General features: G+C 44.5%; 1 long non-coding RNA gene across 2 annotated transcripts in view; it reads left to right on the top strand.

The window, feature by feature from the left end:
- The window catches only part of LOC144289900 (uncharacterized), a 48257-nt gene extending 48019 nt beyond the window's left edge, over window positions 1-238 (top strand). For both annotated transcript variants that reach the window (XR_013357849.1, XR_013357850.1), the window contains one exon: window positions 88-238. This is a non-coding gene — a long non-coding RNA (uncharacterized LOC144289900). The remainder of the gene's footprint in view (window positions 1-87) is intronic.
- The last annotated feature ends 7870 nt before the right edge of the window (window positions 239-8108 follow it).

The raw sequence follows: 8108 nt of genomic DNA, 5'->3' as shown, positions 1-8108 counted from the left end.
TTAGCTCCTGGATACCAGTGCACTGAGTATCCTGTCTGTGCCTTCTGCAATAGCTGCTGATTCCTCTCTTAATCCTTGCCCCCTAAGGTGCCCTGGAAGTCTAAGGCTTGAAGAGCACACCCCAGTTTGTGGTTTCCAGGACACCTCAATTCCTCAGGCAATGAAGATCATGTATGACATTTCATTCTCTTCTGTTTTGAAAATTAGAGAAGTTTTTATTAAATTCCATGCAACAGGACTTTTGATCTAAATTGTCTCTTATTCTTGAGTTTGATAAATAATTAATGGCTCACTGTTCATACTAGTCAATGATTAGTAATGCCTCATTTGCCTGCGGAATTAATATTTCATATGATTGGTCCAGTCATTTAAGCCTAAGCCAACAGGAGGAGGCCTGTGGATTTGAGGAGAAGTTTGGGTTGCAATGGGATAAACTAATGGGTTAGTATTTGTATTTTGATGCTCTCATGGCCAGTGCTGGAGGCATGGAACAAGGATAGATTTTTCCTTTTTGGGAGTAAAAAAAATGCAATAACAGACTTGTTCTGAATATCAAGTGCCATGAAGATTAGCCTATCATTCAACAAGTGTTTATTAGATTCCTACTGTATACCCCACTTGTGCCCAAAGCACCAGCTATTCTAATGGTTGTTAGAAATGCAGTAAAGAAAACAGAAACTGAACCCCGCTTTAATATGGAATTGGTTTCTAGATCCCAATCTAGACTATCATCAGTGCTTTGAAATCCCCTGGTTGCTGAACATTTGTCAGCATTTGGCATTAAGCCTGTCAGCGAAAACATTTTCCCCCTGAATTTTTAGTGCATCATTAGTAAGTAAGGAGTATCAATTATGATTAAGTTCATAATCAATATTCTGTTAACAAAGCACACTATTTTGTTATATAATGGGAATTCTGAAACTCATTTTTTATTAATATAAGAATATATAGGGATCCCTGGGTGGTGCAGCGGTTTGGCGCCTGCCTTTGGCCCAGGGCGCGATCCTGGAGACCCGGGATCGAATCCCACATCGGGCTCCCGGTGCATGGAGCCTGCTTCTCCCTCTGCCTGTGTCTCTGCCTCTCTCTCTCTCTCTCTCTGTGACTGTCATGAATAAATAAATAAAATCTTTAAAAAAAAAAAAAAGAATATATAGATTAATATTTATTCCTTACCGTATTGTGGTGGACTTTCACAAATATTTCAAAAGTAGAACTTGACAGGTTAGGATGTGTGTCAGATAAACTCCAACTTGAGTGTTATGCCAGTAACATCCTTAAATGATATTATTATTTCCCTTCTTTTGGTGGTGATATTGAGGAGGATACTTTTAGCTCCTGGATGGGCCATTACTAATTAAGGTAGGCAATATTATGTTATGGCAACTATAGGAATAATTCTCCCCTTACCCTTCTGAGTTCTTGGCTGAGACCCCTGTAATAAAAGAAATTAACAAGAGAAAGAAAACAAGGGAGGTCTGGGAAGTGGAGCAATGATGTTGAATGCTGTTAGCAATGAAATGCAGCAGAGGAGATATGTGCCACTTCCAGGCTCATAGAAAGATTGCGGGTCACTTGGCCATGTTCATCTTCAGGTAGTAAGATATCCTGCTACGAACCTGAAAGTAGGGTTAGGGTTAGGGTTAGGGTTAGAGTTAGGGTTAGGGTTAGGGTTAGGGTTAGGCTTAGGGTTCCAGACATTGATGGAAAGGATACTTGTCCGTTGGCCTCCCTCAGGTCATTAGAAAATCCAAGAGAACTTTTGTCTCTCCTTTTATTAGTGAACTGGAAAAACAAATAAACATCCCCAGTGAGATTTTCTTTATTGTGATAGTAATGAAATAAATGTGGGAAATGCTTCTCGATTCTTTTTTTTTTAATATTTATTTATTTATTTATTTATTTATTTATTTATTTATTTAAGAGAGAGAGCTCATGCAAGTATGTGTGTGAGTGGAGGGGAGGGTCAGAGAAAGAATCTCAAGCAAACACCTCACTGAGCACAGAGTCCAATGTGAGGCTTGATCTCAGGATTCTGAGATCATGACCTGAGCTGGAACCAAGAGTCAGATGCTTAATTGACTGAGCTATCCAGGCACCCCAATGCTTCTCAATTTGGCTATGCCACAGAAACCAAAAATAATTACTGATAATTTACATATTTTGATAACTTCAGAAATATGAACTTCTTAAATACCTTCAGGGAGGCTATACTTGGACTTCCTTTTAGAGAACTCATGTGCTATGGTGGACAGAATGCTGACTGCCCCCCCCCTCCGAAAATGCCATGCCCCAGTCTGTGGAAGCTGTGAATACTGTGAATATGTTGTGTGTATTACAGGGCAAGGAGGACTTCGAGTTGCACACAGAACATCATCAGCTGACTTTAAGATAAAGAAATCATCCTGGATTTCTTAGATGGGCCAAATATAATCACAAGAATCATTTAAAGTGGAGAGGGAGGTCAGAACCAGACAGATGGCTAAAGGAGACTTAGGCTGATATAGCTGGTTTTGAAGATGGAGGAAGGGGGCCATAAGCCAAGGAATGTGGGTAGGCTCTAGTAGCTGGCAAAATGCAAGGAAGTTGATTCTCCCCTACAGTCTCCAGAAGGAATCAGCCCTTCTGACACCTTGATTTAGCCCAGTGAGACTCCAATGTCAGACTTCTGACTTCTAGCACTATCAGATAATAAGCCTGTGTTGGTTTAAGCCACTTAATCTATGGTAGTTTGTGGTAGTAGCAGTGGGAAACTAATATGCATCCCGACTTCTCCAGAAGGATTGTGGCAGAGGTTGGCATTTCCTGGAAGACTATGCATGAAAACTATGGAATTATATTCTTTTCTTGTCAATATCCCTCCATGCAGCCTCAAACAGCCTTCTTTCTGGAGGAAGGAGAGAAAGCTGGAAAAGCACATTTTCTGGGAAAATTGTAAAGATGAATCTTTTCTATTCTCCTCTAGCTAGGCACATTGATCTGTTGAGAAGTGTATGCAGAATGACAGGGAAAGATAATGGAAAGTACTGATTTTGTAAGAATTCCGTGTGGCATTGGAAGAACTAAGCTTGTGACTAAAATTTAGCAGGTGTTCAGCTGAGTGCCTGATAGGTGGCTTTGAGGGCTAGGGTGGATAGGCTAGAAGATGACTTTGTTTGTGATGCTCTATTTGGTTAGGAAAAGAAAAGATTAGGATTATGGATTATGTGTAAAACCTGTTTTAGGTGAATAGCAAAGTTCCTAGTTTCCAAAGAAGACTGTGTGTGCCAAAAAAACTATTTTTGCACTAATCCATGACTATCTTGTTTATATGTGTGAATATATATGACTATATATAATAAATATATATAATAATATATTTCATGTGTATATATATGTGTGTGTATATATATATATATATATGTTCATTCCCATGAAAGAATTCCTAAACAAAGAATGTAAAAATACAGCAAAGTTGTTACTTTGCATATTGCTTTGTAGTGAGACAAGAATTTGACTCAGAATAAAAAACTGGGATCCCTGGGTGGCGCAGCGGTTTGGCGCCTGCCTTTGGCCCGGGCGCGATCCTGGAGACCCGGGATCGAATCCCACGTCGGGCTCCCGGTGCATGGAGCCTGCTTCTCTCTCTGCCTGTGTCTCTGCCTCTCTCTCTCTCTCTGTGACTATCATAAATAAATAAAAATTAAAAATATTAAAAAAAAAGAATAAAAAACTATTTAAGTCTGTTCATGCAGTGATCCTGGAGATTACCGATGCTAGACACTCAACTAGTTTGGTTGTAACAATCATCTATCTTTCACCAAGTCCTGATATACAAGCATCTGTTTCTACTCTATTTGCCAAAACTCTGCATTGAACGGAATTAGAAAATACTCCGAAAGCTCCTTTCTGTCTTTGCTAACCTAGGCCACTCATCATTATTCTCCTCCTCGCTTTCTATCCTAATTAGCAGGAGCCATGTTCCACTTGAGAGTGTTATATTTTGGTTAATAGTAGCTGCTCTACAATAATGATGGCAAAAGATAGCTAATCGTTCTATTATTTATTTATTTCCCCTCCTACTTTGTTCCAAATAGGATTTAAGGGGGGTTGCCAATATACACACACTATGACAAGATGAAGCAAAGATCAGCCAAGTGAGGAAATTAAGGCAAAGGAAGATAAAGGTGGGAAAAACAAGAAAATGGGAGTACAGAATGTGCTCCATGAGGCTCTGAGCCTTGGCCAGGAGGGGCACCCCAAATTTGGTCCTGGCTTCCTAGCAACCAGCTCAAAAAGGAGGGAAACGATCAGTCTCATGAGTCACACGTCAGTTGGTCAGAAGCAGTTCAATAATCCCTGGAACGTAGACCAGAGAGAAATTTCTTCCCATGCTTCTGCACAAAGAGGACCCCTGTGGAATTCAGCCAGCAGAATTCTTAGCAACATCCTCCCGGAAGAAATGACAAATTTCCTCAGGCCTGTGCCTTATCACTTGTATCTGGCTGCAACATCATATCCCAGCCAGAATTCAGCAAAAACTCCCTACAGGGATCAAAGGGAGGTATTTCAGGTTCTGTGTGCTTTGCCAGTTCAACCAAGGCCTAGATTAAGAGCATCTGGAAGAATGGATGGGCAAGCAATTGCCCACAGACACTGTTTCTTCTCAGCCAAGCCCTATGAAAGTTGAATGTGTGTGTCCACGTTCTTTCCCATGCTTTAGTGAAAGGGGACACAGTCAAAGGCATTTGTAGAGGGCATCAAGTTCTGGGAAAGAGCTTCAATCTTTCTTTTTGTGTTTGGGAGCTTTAAAAAGAGAACCTATCAGGCCCAGCAGAAGCCACCAGGAGGAAGGAAGGGTGCATGGGCACGTGTGATGTGTTGCAAGGGATTGGAGGCAGAATGGTGGTAGTTGGGTCTTATGCTTCTTCAAGGTGGGGAGAGTCCTCTTACAACAGCAAGAGCATTCAGATCCTCGTAGTTGCCTGGAAGGGTACCTGGGTCCACAGGTAACAGGCAGAGGAAGTAGCCTTGGTATGCTGAGGATTGCAGTGGGTGCCCCATAAGCTCAGTCGGCTGGTGCCCCTTGGCCATCAGTGAGGTCCAGAGGTCCTCATCTCCCACTGCTTCTACAGGCCCTGGGTATTCATCTGGCACCCTGACATGTTGTAAACAAAGACCACCAATGCTGCCCTCCAGCAACCCAACACCTGCTTCTCCAAACCTCTTGAGGCCCTCATGGGATCTGGGGTCCCCCAATCCCCAGGCTCCTGCAGTTGGCCACTCATATCTTTTCAGTGGCACTGTCCTTGTACACTTCCAGCAGGAGGAGGAAGTAATGAAACTTGTTCTTCCAAGAATACTTCAATTTACTCTCCATGCTCCAGGCACCATGATCATTCTAAAGCATAAGTCTTACCGTGTCACCTCCCTGCTGGATAGCCATGCCCCTCAGGAGGAAGCCACAGGTCTGAGTATGCTTATTGGACCCTTGGCCCTTCTGCCGCTCCCCAGCCCTCTCCCCATGCCTCACCCCTGCTGCTCTGCAGTTGGCCACATTCTTCAGTTCCTTGAGCTTCTCACAGTCTCTTCCTTCATCCAGGCCCAGGCATGTGCTATTCCTTCCTCTTGGAAAACTGTCATTAGACTTTCATCCATTAGATTGGCCTCCACCTGCTTACATTTCAGGTTACAGCCCAGAAATCAATCTCTCGGGGGAAGTGGTCCTGGCCGGGCCTCTGCTGGGTGCTCTGTAGCATCCTTTGCCTTCCCCAACCCTAGCGTTGTATTAGTTAGCAAAACACCAGCAGCAGAGGCAAACCTCAAACCTTAGTGGCTTCAAGCAATAGAATTGTATTTCTCCCTCATCTAATCATCCAGTGCCGGTGATCCTGGCTGTTAGGCAGTTCTCTCCAGGGTGATTCAAAGCCTCAAGCTCTTTCCGTATTATGGCTCTGCCATCTTCCAGAAGCTCTGAGTCCTCAGCATCCAGCCAGGGCAGAAGGAGAAGGAGGCGCCTGAAGGCACATCTGCTCCCTGCTGCCTCCATGTGAAGGCGCCCTGAGTCCCATCCGCCCCCATTCTGTTGGCATGAACGTGGTGTTGCCTGGTTGCCAGAGGCAGCTGCTGCTCAGTGACAGTTATGATACAGAAGGAGGGGCATGAATTTTGGGGGGCACACAAGCTCCTGAAGCACTTATTTTAATGACCTGTGACTCCACTTGACTCTGAGTGCAGTGGGGAGAAGGAAGACGACAGCATTGCTTACTGTTACACCCTCTGCCAGCACCGTGCCTCGCACTTTGGTCGCAGGTGATTGCCTCATGAGTAGGAATAGTCAGTCAGTGCTTGGCTGGAGGAGGGAGTGGGTCATGTAGATGAGTGTCCTTTCGAAGCTTCTTCCCCACTGTGCCAGGACTTGGTGTCAGGGGAGCCAGCAAGCGGTTAGGCCTTGCTTGCTCCTGTTGCCAGGCAAGCCCCTCTAAGAGCGCTGGTTCTTTTCACAGAAAGACATTCATTGTGAGCAGAGAGGTTCGTAATCACAGGTGCCCGTAAAGGCACAAGCCTCCTTTTAGATGATGAGGCTTTCTGATTAAAGACTTGTTATTGGTACTTTATGGGGCAGAGAGAAAATGCGCTGCCATTCGTCCTGGCACCGCAGCTCCATAGCACATCTGGCACCTGCCTCTGAGTCCAAGGAGATGAGTGGTGAATGAATTTTTTTTCCTCTTTAGAAGCCAGCTATGTCTTTAAAGTGTCTCTTCAGAAGTCAGTTTTTGTGTGTACGTTGGTGTGAGCATATAATAGTAAGAAAGCAATCACCTATCAGATTGTCTGGGGAGAAAGGAAGGAATGAATAGACATGATGTCTAATTGATTTGTGAAATTGGGGAAATAGAATTCACTATCTCAAGCAGCATGGTTCTATTTCTGATAATCCTTAGGTAGGATAGTAGTGCCTTGACTCATGAAATTGGAGCTTTCCACTTTACAGTTTGAGGCCTCAAAAAGTGACCCAAGGTAATAAGTGGAAATTCTGGGGCACCGTATCCCCACAGTCCCATATGGGGAGGAAGTCTGGTACACCTCTCCCCAAGGCCTCCCTCTTCTAGTAAGTCCAAGAACCCCAGGGTTGACTCAGTTCAAAGTATTCATTGCCTTTAGTGTCACTGCAGAAAACTGAAAGTCCAGGGGTTCTAGAGATAGAGTATAGGACATGTTACCTAAAATATGGCACATTAGCATATTGGATATTTCAAGCAGGAAGGTCATTCTGACCTCTTTACCTCTTGCCCTTCATCCCTGGAGCAGGTCATAAAAGCTTCATCTGAGAGGGGTACCCCAGAGGAAAGGAGCCTCTCTGAAGACCAAGGGATGCCTAGAAGAATCTGAACAAAGCCCTGGTTTATTGCACTCACTTCCTACTCCTCTTGTCGTTAAACCTAGTATAAAAATACATAGGTCTTAATGATTCTTGGGGTTTTTATTTCCTTACGAAGGCTTTTGTGTCCTGTAAAACTTATATTAAATATCTTTGTATGCTTTTCTCCTGCTAACCTGTCTTTGTCAGTTTACTTTTCAAACCCAGCCAAGGGCCCTCAGAGGGTCAAGTGAAACTTCTTCCCCTATACTGGGCAGCTCCCATCCAGGGCAGGGGGCACGGTGGGGGCCCAGTGGCAAAGTCCCTGTGTCTGGTCTTGCCAGTTTCCTCAGGCGTTGGCAAAGGAGGAAGCCTCCCTTCTCCCTCGCCGATGGTCCACTCCGTTACGGGCATAGCCAGCCAAGTGGACAGTACAAGGTTCCGGTTCCAGCTCTCTAGTGAGACCATTCTGTTCAGGACAGCGACACTTCTTTCTCAGGAGAGTCAGGGTAGAGTGGGCAAGCCACGGTTGATATCCACTCTGCTCATGGCTGGAGAGCCAGCCCTCTGGACCTGGCTCTCTGGACCTTGAGATCAGGATCCTGGCCCCTCCCTGATCCTCAGCCTATTTATAGCCCCTCCCCTCCATGCCCTAACATGCATCTGTGTCTTTGAACTTCGGAGGCTTTCTTGGTTCTTTCCCTTCAGGAAGCCTTAGGATATCCCACCCCTTTCCAGGGACTAGCCCTGTCTGAACAATGGTTTCCCA

The sequence above is a fragment of the Canis aureus genome, chromosome 19 (genome assembly GCF_053574225.1).
Source record: "Canis aureus isolate CA01 chromosome 19, VMU_Caureus_v.1.0, whole genome shotgun sequence".
NCBI classification, from domain to species: domain Eukaryota; kingdom Metazoa; phylum Chordata; class Mammalia; order Carnivora; family Canidae; genus Canis; species Canis aureus.
This window is presented reverse-complemented; position numbering and strand designations above follow the sequence as displayed.